This window comes from Podarcis bocagei (genome assembly GCF_964188305.1).
Source record: "Podarcis bocagei genome assembly, chromosome: 4".
Taxonomy (NCBI): Eukaryota; Metazoa; Chordata; class Lepidosauria; order Squamata; family Lacertidae; genus Podarcis; species Podarcis bocagei.
In genome coordinates this window covers 7,812,227-7,825,298 of record NC_138128.1, presented here as the reverse complement: position 1 = coordinate 7,825,298, position 13,072 = coordinate 7,812,227, and positions in this window count along the sequence as shown.

The following is a 13,072-nucleotide window of genomic DNA, read 5'->3' as shown; positions in this document are numbered from 1 at the left end:
GAGATTTTTTAAAAAAACATCTACTTCTGTGACTACGCAAAAGCATTTGACTGTGTCGACCACAGCAAACTATGGCAAGTTCTTAAAGAAATGGGAGTACCTGATCATCTCATCTATCTCCTGAGAAATCTCTATGTGGGACAAGAAGCAACAGTTAGAACTTGATATGAAACAACTGATTGGATCAAAATTGAGAAAGGAGTATGACAAGGCTGTATATTGTGTCCCTGCTTATTTAACTTATATGCAGAATTCATCATGTGAAAGACTGGACTGGATGAATCCCAAGATGGAATTAAGATTGCCGGAAGAAATATCAACAACCTCCGATATGCAGATGGCACAACCTTGGTGGCAGAAAGTGAGGAATTAAAGAACCTTTTAATGAAGGTGAAAGAGGAGAGCACAAAATATGGTCTGAATCTGAACATCAAAAGAACTAAGATCATGGCCACTGGTCCCATCACCTCCTTTTTTTTAAAAAATAATTTTTATTGGTTTTTCACCTTTTATGAATACACAACACACACAGAAAAAACAAAAGACGAAAAACATGTATAATTTCAGAAAATCCTACTTTCTTAACCTTGTTCCTTGACTTCCCCCCACCCCCCCTTCATGCATCCCAATTCCCATAATTGTGTCAGCAAATTGGTATTTCTCCTCTTAACCATCTTAATATTACCTCTTTTATTAAAGAAAAAAAAGTTTTTTCTAAGTTGGACTCAAATTCCCTTCCATCGATTTCCCATTTTGTCTTAGGTAAAGGTCAAATTAACTAAACCCAAAAGTCCTGAGTGTTTTTAACGTTCTATCCTTCCCTCCCTCCCATCCCCGGTTTTCGTCCCTTCCCCAGTACATGTCCAAAATAACAGTTCTTAGCCTGGATTCCTCACGTCCGAGGCTTTCAAGTCTCTTTCAGTCCCTCTCCGCCGGTCTTGTTGGTAGTCCTTTATATTGGTCGTCGAATCTCGAAGGAGTTCTGTCCCCATCAAACCAGGTTCTTTTCCCACAAGGACATTTGAAGACAACTGCTGCAAAAGTTCCGCAGGCCATGCATCTTCAGAGTCAGAGTGAAGGCCCCAATCATATTTCTTCTTTATTTTAAGTTCCTGTATTCCATATACTCCCAGGGCCTCCTCCTTTGTCTTTTGCATCTTTCACAGATTTGTAGCCAATGTAATCCAAAAGTCTCCTTGCTTATATTCCACTGGTGTAAGCTTCTGGTTGGTACTTTCCATCTTTGCTTTCTCTTTTCCTTGTTTAGTCTCCTCCACTTCTTGAGTTATCATTTCCGACTCAGCTGCAGATTCTTTCTCATTCAGGTCCTCAATACATTCAGCAGAGCTGCTTGTTCCAGAGGTCAAGGTCATGAGTTGTTTATTCATAGCCAGACTCTGCTCTTGTAAGATTCCCACCAAATGAAACATTCTTTCAATTTCCACTAGTAACTTTCCATCCACAGCCATTGTAATGTCACAGAGTTCCCCCTGGAGGGAATCTGGTTACTTAATAATCTTTCTCCAATAATCCTCTGACTTGTTGTTGTTACTTTATTTCCAACAATTTTAGTTCAATTATAACTGATTTTAATCCAGAGGGATCTTAAATAACAATTTTTCAACTTTAAACTGTCCGTTTGACAGCTTTGACAGCTGTCAAACTCCGTATTCCTCTTCCACAAGCTCAAACACAGGACGCTCCCGGGCCCGGGAGGGGGGGTTGTATACATCACCTCCTGGCAAATAGAAGGGGAAGAAATGGAGGCAGTGAGAGATTTTACTTTCTTGGATTCCATGATCACTGCAGATGGTGACAGCAGTCACGAAATTAAAAGACGCCTGCTTCTTGGGAGAAAAGCAATGACAAATCTAGACAGCACCTTAAAAAGCAGAGACATCACCTTGCCAACAAAGGTCCGCATTGTTAAAGCTATGGTTTTCCCAGTACAGTGGTACCTCGGGTTAAGAACTTAATTTGTTCTGGAGTATGTTCTTAACCTGAAACTGTTCTTAACCTGAGGGTACCACTTTAGCTAATGGGGCCTCCCACTGCCACTGTGCTGCCGCCATGCTATTTCTGTTCTCATCCTGAAGCAAAGTTCTTAACCTGAGGTACTATTTCTGGCTTAGGGGAGTCTGTAACCTGAAGCGTCTGTAACCTGAGGTACCACTGTAGTGATGTATGGAATTGAGAGCTGGAACATAAAGAAGGCTGATTGCTGAAGAATTGATGCTTTTGAATTCTGGTGCTGGAGGAGACTCTTGAGAGTCCCATGGACTGCAAGAAGATCAAACCTATCCATTCTGAAGGAAATCAGCCCTGAGTGCTCACTGGAAGGACAGATCCTGAAGCTGAGGCTCCAATACTTTGGCCACATCATGAGAAGAAAATGGAAAAGACCCTGATGCTGGGAAAGATTGAGGGCACAAGGAGAAGGGGATGACAGAGGACGAGATGGTTGGACAGTGTTCTTGAAGCTACGAGCATGAGTTTGACCAAGCTGTGGGTGGCACTAGAAGACAGGAGTGCCTGGCATGCTCTGGTCCATGGGGTCATGAAGAGTCGGACACGGCTAAATGACTAAACAAGAACAATTGATTTCAGCGGGACAACACATTATTGATAATACGTATATATCATGTACTTTAGGACTGAGTTGTATCCAACTCCATGTGTTTGCCATGGGCCGGAGTCAGCTTTGCCTGCTGAACAGCAGCCCGAGGGGAAGAAGTTAAGAGTGACTCCACCTGCAGCTGATTTGTCTTCAGGGGCATGGAGGTGATGATGAGAACCAGCTGGCTTCAACCTCCTTAAACAGAGCTCTCAGCAGCAGTCAGATGCTGGAAATAACGCCTGTGATTCCTGGTTCTACCTTGCTGCTTCCTGCTCTTTCTCTGGAACCTTGGCTTCATGAACATCAGATTCCCTGACCGCTGGATTGTCTGGCTATGTGATTTGATTTTCGTCTGACCCTCAGAACGGACTTAACTTTGTATGCTGACTCTGCCAAGCATATCTCAGGGACTTGTTTGTTTGTTGGGCCTCACACTCCACTGAGTTGTGCACTCTGTTGCTCGGCAATGGGACTAGGGCAGTGTTGCTACTCTTTTTTGTGCTGTATCACCAGGTCTTGGTTGCTATGTATGTAAGGCATTTCAGTTTCTTGTTACTAAAAGAAGAAAAAGGAAAAAAAGGTGATGACTTTGCTCCTAAGATTGAGATAAGAAACCGAAGAGCTACTTGAGCTTGCTATAATCCTCTTAACACCTCCCTGACAGCTTTGCCTCTTTGCAGACAAATCTAAATGTGAGACAGTGGTTGCCAGAAGGGTGGGTGGGGCGCATCACTTCTAGTTTCTGTAGCTAAAATATCCTTTCTCTTCCCGGGTAAATGGCACTGTGGAAGAGATAGAGGCAAGACAGGCAATAATGAAACTGGAAAAGGAGGCACTTAGGGGGGGGGAGGGGTTGGCTCCAGAGAACCAAGAGAGAATGTATTGCCTAATTCCTGTTCCAGGTATAGTGAGGTACTGCCTCTGCTGCCATACTGTAAAGAATCAAAACTTCATTTGTGTGAGTCAGCCTCCCCCTTTGTTAATCCCTGCTGTATCTTTTAAAATTATAATTTAATTTTCTCTTCCCGGAATATAATGAAATAACCATGCCACTCCCCCTCTTTTTTTGCTACATCTCCCTTTTCAACCTACAGACTCTAGTCTGCAGGGCTTGGGAAAGAACACATCTAGTCCAGCATTCAGCTCTCACAGCATCCCAGCTTCAAGCAGGAGTGGATCAAAGGGTGTGCTGCCTCCTCCTATGGTCTCCAGCAGCCCTAGCTGTGTGGCATCAGTATATTGCTGACAACGTCATAAAGATGCCACAGTCTCCACTTTCCCCCATTTCCAAAATGAAACATGAACCCTGGGTGAGCTCCTGGAATCTCACACCACTCAGATATTGGTTTTTGTTTTCAACAGTATAAACCTCTTTTTGCTGTTCATTGTCCCTCATGCCTCTTCCACCACTCACCAATCTGGGCATCCTAAGCATGCTTAATGCTTCTTGGGTTTTTTGGTCCCGTCCCGTCCGTCCCCCCCCCCAATATCAAGTTTGTTTCGTTTCTCCAAAGCTGCTGACTACATCCCTGTTTTGCATGAATGCCACCATTTAGTTACAAAAGGAAGTGTTCCCAAACTTTGCATATAAAAGGAATGATAAAAAATAAAAAAATTCCTTCCAGTAGCACCTTAAAGACCAACTAAGTTAGTTCTTGGTATGAGCTTTCGTGTGCATGCACACTTCTTCAGATACTTCTTCAGGAATGATAGTTAGTGTAATAGGATTGTTGTTGTTTAGTCGTTTACTCATGTCCGACTCTTCGTGACCCCATGGACCAGAGCACGCCAGGCACTCCTGTCTTCCACTGCCTCCTGCAGTTTGGTCAAACTCATGCTGGTAGCTTCGAGAACACATCCAACCATCTTGTCCTCTGTCGTCGCCTTCTCCTTGTGCCCTCCATCTTTCCCAACATCAGGGTCTTTTCCAGGGAGTCTTCTCTTCTCATGAGGTGGCCAAAGTATTGGAGCCTCAGCTTCAGGATCTGTCCTTCCAGTGAGCACTCAGGGCTGATTTCCTTCAGAATGGATAGGTTTGATCTTCTTGCAGTCCATGGTACTCTCAAGAGTCTCCTCCAGCACCATAATTCAAAAGCATCAATTGTTCGGCGATCAGCCTTCTTGATGGTCCAGCTCTCACTGGATTAGGGTTAAGCTAAATGGGCTTTTGTGATCCCCTCCAACCCTGCAACTCTGATGGCAAAAAGAGACGTCAAAGCAGATGAACAAACTTAATATGACAAATCCCTGTTGTTGGCAGAATGAGTATTTGCGTAACTAAAGAACAGAACAAGCACAGACGTGGGTTGGAATGGCAGCAGAGTTTTGTAACTCTGATCTTGGGCACTATTGAGAGTAGGGTACAACTACCAATAGGTGTGCCAAGAGTTGTGTTAACTGCACATATCAGGCGAACATCTTATTCCAAGACCTCCTCAGGCAATGCTTCCCTGTTCTACTACTCCAAGATCTATTGTCCAAGGCCAAAAGGCGAGATGCAGAGGCTGTTGTTTAGGCTCCAGGCCCATCCAATTACTGTCATGTGAAGCTGGGTACACATGATGCTAGCTGCAACCCATACCTGTCTTGTAATTTATTGAGAAATACTGCTGTGTGTTCCTTTGAAACACCTTCTGTCTGTTTAGCAGAGGTGTGTACGTTTGAGAGAGCTTTTGCCCAGGCACAGATGATAGCACACAAGCAGAGACAGTTTCATGAATAGAAGTTGGATTACAATGACAATGATAATGATAGGAATTAAGGTGTCTGTGGGTGTGGGGAAACCAAACTGTTAATGTGCACCGAGCGAAGGCATCCCTGCACCCTCTCTGCTGTGCCCAGCAATGTGCAAATGCAACTTGAAGCTCAGGGTGGGGGATGAACACGTTGCATTTTAAGCTCCTAATGTGTGCATAGCCTACACAACCTGCTTCTTGCCAAGTCACTTCCTTTTCTATTTCTCTCTCTCCAAGGAATAATAACCTTGGTTCTTTTGGATGTTTCTCATCCTTCATTGATGGACCTGAAATTCAGAATTAGAGAAAGGAAAAAAACATTTTCTCTACCCGTTTTCTTCATGCCATTGCATAATTTTGCACACTTATGTCATGTCACCTCTTATTCACCTTTAAGCTAAGAAGTCACACATTGATGGGCTAGCAGAGTCTATACTCTTCAAAGGCTTGGAAAAGATTGCTGCCACCCCTGTCTGATGGGGAGCCTTTACCAGAGAAGTAAGGAGAAGCAGCTGCAGCCGCTTCCAGGTTCTGGTGAGATCTTGCGAGAGCTCTGAGAGATCAGGTGGTGGCCTCTGCATGATCTCTCCGTGTTCTTGCAAGATCTCACTAGAAGCTAAAGCTGTGTGACCCCAGTAAGAGAAGCTTCGGCAAGCGGGGGGGGGGGGAGTATTGCACGTGTGAAGGGCAGCACCTTGCCATTTTGCCTCAGGAATTATCATAATTGAGGCTATATAACTTTTTTGCATTATATAGATATTATATTATCTATCTACATATATTTTGTCCTACGTTGTAAAATGTCCTGTAGTCTTTTGATGAACGGTGGCATACAAGTTTAATAAAGAATGATAAATAAATTTGTGAGGCATCGCTACAATGGTGTTTTTCTAAAATTCAGCTGCTACTCATGTGGAGCTCTTTATCGCCTTTGTTTAATGTGCTGTGTCATTATCCTGCAAATATGGGGAGCAGGTGGCCCTTCAGTTTGAATTTATGCACACCTCTGCATCTGTGCAGGTTGTTAATGTAAGGTATCAGTTAATTTACATAAGTAAATTACAGGACCTGAGGAAGTAAGAACAGTAGGGCATCCTGCCCCTAGGTAATTAAAGGAACAGGTCCCTCTCATTGTGGGTTGGGGATCTGCTGGTACGTCACTAGAGGTCGTTCCAGAGGTCGTCCCTGAGATATCTCTTTCCTACAATGCTATTCCATAGGAGAAAAATTATTAGGAAAGGAAACAGTTAATTGATTTAAGGTAAAGAGAACAGGAGTTAAAGCATAGGAAGGACATCCATCAACAATATCCTTAGCTTGTGTCAAAAGAATGGAAAAATAGTTTAAAATCAGCTGTTTAGCTCCCTGGTGTAAAAATGCATGGCTTTCAATTGGATTAGAAAATAATGGACAGAATGATTTCAGAGCGGAATCAGCATGTTGACTACCTTCTGAAATTATATCCTGGAATTCTGTATAGGAGCAAAATGTGAGCAGCATAGAAAGGCATGTCAAGAACAAAGAGAGTAGATTAAAATCTAGCATAGGAGAAAGATAGAAATTAGCCAAATGTGATAGGAAGATATCCCACTTCACACAAAATCACAAAATGCAGTGCAAATGTAGGCTGGTCTCTGTCAGTTTCCTGATTAGCTGCAAAAAAAAAAAGCCAGTTATTTTCAGAATCCTTATACGTTAAAACACTCTAGAGGTGTTGAATATGAACCTGTTTTTGGACAAAAACCAATTTTCAGGGTACCTGTTGAATTAAAACTAGGCATTAATCTTTAGGAGGGTTAAAATAAACTATCCCAAGTTAGTCAGTAAATACAAACAGATAGGAAAGAGAAGAACTCATTAAGGACTCATGCTCCTGTTTTAGAAAAAAAAAAGCAAATAACAAGCAGCAATATCAAATCCAGTGTTAGGCAATTCAGAGTGTAGCCATTCTAAAAATCACTATTCTGTCAGCAGTGTCTGGGGGAAAAAGTAGTCCTGTGGTGAAAACATAGTATTAAGGAAAATAGGTGAAAACATTGTATTAAGGAGAAATCACGCGTATGAAGTGACTCCAAAACTCTGCAACTGCTGTAAAGTAAATTCATTAGGAATTTTAAGTTCAGGGAGGAAAGGAGAAGAAACAGTCTGCAACAAGTGATGAAGAATGAGTCTCACTGTCTGAGGTGGAATCAGACCTGTATGCTATGTCTTTATTTTATAAACCACCATAGGGAACTGGAACTGAAAAGTAGCAAGTTCTGCTGTCATTAGATTCAAACCAGCACTGCCCTTAGTGGCATGGCGCAGATTTGTCACAAGAGACTGTGTGTTAACAGCAGCAACTGTGTTAGAAGCAATAGCTGGCTTTGCTAATTTAGCTTCAGTAAAAGACTGACAATCAGCTGGCACAACAGTCTTTGTTCTCCCATTCAAACCCAGGCTGGAAGGCCATCTGTTGTGGCATTGCCTGTCTTTAGCAGGATGCACAGAAGGAGACAAAGCTGCTTCTAGGAGGGCGGATTTGTGAGTCTTGGTGTCAATATTCTGGCAAGGCTTACTCATTTGAGCAATATCTGTTTCTGGCTTCTGTTATATCGCTTTAAGAATCAGCATTTGCATTTTCATAAGCCAATTGTTTCATTGAAACTTCAGAGGCCTCAAGGTTTGGAATTAAAATACTGGCTGCTCTTAGCCTATCAAGAATGCCATGCAAGCCATTTTCTGTCACACTTCGCTTCAATTTTCTAAAAACTGCGAAGGGCAATGATTCATGGGCTCTCTGTTCCTGTGCATTCTGACCAACAGGACAGACTGCTAATGATGGTAAGGTGTCAGCTATTTTTTCTTCGCTGCTTCCTTCTGCCATATTTGGAATAGTCAATTTTTGCACTGTGGTCTGAGCCCCTTGTGGGCATTGGTCCACCGAAGGTGGCATGGAATTTACATTCGACCCAGGCAAATTTTTGGCAAAGGAAGGTGCCAATGGAATTACCTTTGGCATGACCTCGGAGGAGAGAGGCTGGAAATCAAGAGGCTGAGATGGGGGGAACAATATTATGATATTTTTAAAGGCAGCTAGGGGTTGCAACAATGTGGGAGCATTCATAGAGACAACTGGTGGTTGGAGGAAAGGGTTAGAGAGCTTTCCAACTGTGTCTCTACACAAATGCCAGGTGTGCAAGATTTGTACAGATGCCTCAGGATATCTATGTAGTGCATCTCCCAGCTCATTCCATTTCTTAATGTCATACGTACCCCCCTCTAGAAACCAGGGGCACAGTCTAGCAATCTCTAACAACAAATTTTCTACTAGGGGTGCTAAATGCTTGTCATGCCCTGCCTGAGCTAGCAAAAATAACAAATTATTCCTATGCTTTTCCTGCCTATGTGAAAGCTTGCTTCCCATGATCTCACCTGAAGGGTAATAGACGCGCATCTTTGGGGCTCGTTCCGAGCTAATGAGATCCTAAGTCCGGGAATCGTTTTGCAGGAGATGATCCACCACAACCGAGGGATAGCAGGTTGCTAGCTCCGAGGGGAGTTCAATCCTGGGGGTTTCCTTTTGTTGAGGTTTCCTTTTGCTGTGCCTCAAATGCGGAGGTTTTCTTACAAGCCTCACACAGTTCTCTTTTAGGTTAGCCTCACACATTTCTTTTTAGCTTTCCCTCACACCGGGCACCACTTGAGGCGTTCCCAAAGTAAAGGAATACACACAGAATAAGAATAATAAGAATACACACAGAGACTTGAACCAGCAAGACGCTGGGAAGGGTGCGTATAATCGTGTCTCTCTGTGCCTGTCCCCCCCCCCCCCCCGGCCCAGGTAGTTTTATTCACAAAATAATTTTTACAGAGTGTTCAAAAGAACCAATCAGATTTCTTCTGAGCATTTCAACAAACCCACATGGGGATAAAGTTAAACCACCATAACTAATTAAGTACAGGGTAAACAAAGAACAGAACTACAAAGAAGAGCATTTGGCAACCCTGGAGGTGATAAACAAGCAATATACATGATAAGGAGGATGGCCAGGAGGACTGCGATCATTATCACCTTTATGTGAGATCTGTTTACCTGGCCCTAAGATTAACATCCTACATCAAAGAAACTCGCCCACTGTCTTTGATGACCCAGGATCCTGCCTGGCGAAGCAACTGGGCTGTGTACGTGACTTGTGAAGAAATAGAAATGGGCAGTGGAGAAAATGGCCAGAGATGTAGAGGTGTGGATTGATCAAGAATCATATCAAAATAGTTTAAACCTAGTCAACGCAATGCTTTCATTGCTGACACAGATGGCTTACTCTATACTTGTTATAATTCCTCATAGCAATCCCACCTGATCACTACATCTCCGGATATTTGCACTCCTACACACAATGCTTTGCTCATTGATGAACTCAAAAGAGATTAGGCATGACATTGCTTATTATTGGAACTATTTGCAAAGTTCAGTGCATTGAATTTGCAGTTGCAAGGAAATGAGGCCAAACTTGTCACCTCTATGTTTATTTCAAAGTCAACTCTATTCAAGCACAATATAGCATACTCTCCAAGTGTCCAGGTTTAAATGGGACATCTCGGATTGACAGAAGCCACCCCAGCTTCTGATACCAATCTGGGATGTTCAGTTTTGGCTCCCATACTCTGGTGGGACCAAAAGGTGAGTATTTTTGGTTTCATGCTGTGGTACAAGTCAGTTGGCTCTGTAATAAACAAAAACCTGTCCTAATTCCCTTTTGGGGGACACAAGAGCCCTTATAGAGTCCTTTGTAGGTTCTCCATCGGCCAGAGAAAATAACAGAGGCCAACCAGAGAATATTGAGAAGCAAAGCAGCTATTAAGCTTGATCTTTATTGAACTGTTGCAACAGGGTCTCCCCTCACACGCAGGAGAAGGAGGAGGACCCAGAACCAAGGTGTGCCTGCCCTTATACTGTATAGACATTTTAAATTCCCTGCCCTGGAGTTCAAGATCATCCTTCCATACATCATACATACATCACAGAAGGGGAGTAACCCAAGCCCACCCCCCACAAACATCATACGTACATCACAGAAAAGATGGTCTACATCAGAAATTTGAATGTTATTTTTCCTGCGTGCCAGGTTATCTGATAATGCCTTATCTGATTGCCTTTCCTGGTAATCTGCCCATTCCTTTGAGATGGTGATTACCCAGTTCCTGAGACAATGGGAAGGCTCCCCCACCCCTCCTTGCAGAGAAAACATTTGGTCAGCTTGGCAGTTAGAATGGTTTCAGGGCGGTCCTCTTGTGCTGCTCCAGACATGTGGTCCACACATCTATGTATGCGCTTGGTTGGTACATTTATGAACATTTATTATATATAAGACCTTAATTTTTTTTTAATTTCAGCTCACACCAGAGCACAGAACCAAAAAATGGGGGGAACCTTTCCTTTCCTTACCCCCACCACTCTTCTTCCTCCTTCCATCATGGCACTTCCAGAAGCTGGCTTCCAGAAGTACGTCTGCAGTGCTGGCAAAGGAGGAGGAGGCGGAGGCCGTGCCTTCCCCTAGCCTGTGCCAGCCAGCACAGTATCACAGTGCCACAGAAATAGAGGTAGAGACAAAAGAGGAGGAGGAGGCCAGTGGACAAAGGTAGCAGGGGGAGTAGGCAAGTGGACAAGCAATGGGATCATCAGGATGTGGGGGCTGGTGTCCCAGTTTGCCCTCTTGAAATGATAGAGGACATGATCTAGGCCCTTGCAAGCTATACCAATTCCTGAGCCTCTCTGAGCTGTTCTGTGAGGTTATTTTGTGTCCATTTGGATTTGCCCGAGCAACTTGCGGATCTTCTTTCATTGGAAATTCCAGATTGGGTGGTAAATCCATTTTCAGATACTTAGGAAGTTGGATAGTGAAGGAAGAACCAACTGAGCAACAGAATGGCATTGAGCTGAAGTTTAAGAAATCACACCAAAAGTTTTGGTTATAGAAATAAATTTCTGTGAGAAGATAAAGGAATGTGTTTTTTTCCCTGTCACTTACAGGGGAATCAAAACTGGAAGGGTTTGGATAGAAGTAAATTTCTGATCTCTATCCTGCACTATGGGCAGTGGTTAAGAAACTCCTTGTTGCATTTCCAACATATTTGGTGGAATGTGGTATTAGTGTGTTCATCCAGTTTCTCTCCAACTTGACTCCAGATTACTAAACATGGTGTTTTAAGACTCCTGCTAAGTGACTTCAAATCAGACATTGGGAAACTGGTATCACTTCATCAAACTCATCCATTGCATTAAGAATTTATTGAACAGTGAGATAGTTAGGAAATGTGGTATCTAAGATTCTTGCTAAATTACTAGTAGACTTTGAAAAGCTGGTATCGCTGCATCAAGTTCATCAATTTTGTTGAATTAATTAAACTAAATGGTTTTTAAATTAAACTAAACTGATTTTTAATAAATGTGCAATAATTGTTACTATTTTGATTTTTTGTCTTTCTTAATGGCTCCACAATTCTTCCATGTTCTCACCGCCTCAAGGCAAGGAATCACACGGGTGGAAATTGTGCTGCAAACAGCAACTTTCTGTGCAGACATGCAATATATCTACATATGTCCTGGTTTCGCTCCTACAATACACACTAACTTTAAGAAGTGCTTTCTCTTGGAGAAGAATATTTTCATACACATATGTTTGGAAAAGAAAGAGAATTAAATATATTCCTTGGCTAACTTTCCTTGGCTAACAGAGTGTGTGGAAACAAAATAGAAAGCACTAAGGATAGAATTTCAGTATGTAGATTTTTCAGAATATTTGTGGTAAAATATTCACTAACCCAGGCTGCATCACACTGGTCGCTGGGTATTTAGTATAAAACTCTATAGTCAAGATGCACTGGCCGAGGGGCTATGAAATATGATGGAAGCCCCACTGTGCTGGTGGAACACCACTGCCATGAAATACTGGTGCTGCTTTGATACACTGTTGGGACTCTCTGCAGGGATATCCATTCCGTGGGCACAGCTTTACTGTGGAGGTGGTTTGGGTGCAAGGAGGGCTGTGTACAGGAGGACGAGGCATGGGCAGATGGCATGAAGGCATAAACTGGGGCAAAGCAGAGCTGCAGAACAGAAGAGACAAGTGGCCTCAGTAATGGGGTTGGGACAGGCATGCAATCCTATCTGTAGCATGCAGTTTTCTCCAGCAAAGATCCCTGGGGCAGTATTACTCATTCCCCCAAATTAGCTTTTCCATGATAAATATATGCTAGGTATGTGAAACGCACAATCAGGTCTTGTAACAGTGGCTGGGGAACTTGCTGAGTGGAAGGTGCTATAGCATTGATGTTTGTGTGCAGGGAGGGCCAAGGTGTTACTGGGGGTGTCCACCTCAACATCACTGCATTGGCTCTCCCCGTGCCCAAGTTGCAATGAGGGATGTCACTATCCCTGTGAAAGGTAAGCACCGCTTGTGTTTGCATGGAAGCTGGGTTTTTTGCTTTTAAGCATGCTTTCCCTCTTCTTCTAGGCTGGCCTAGTTCACTCCACCCCTCTGGTAATTTGTGTTTAGATCACTCCTTCCTTCAGAGGTGTGGGAACAACTCCAATTCTTGATTGAAATACATTCCAGATCTAACCTTGACATAAGCGCTAAAAGAATTAATGCAAAGTGAAATGCAGCCCAAGAACTAATTAGATACGATGCAATAAATGTTGCCACAACTGTCTTCAGTGTGGCCTATATAAAAGGTT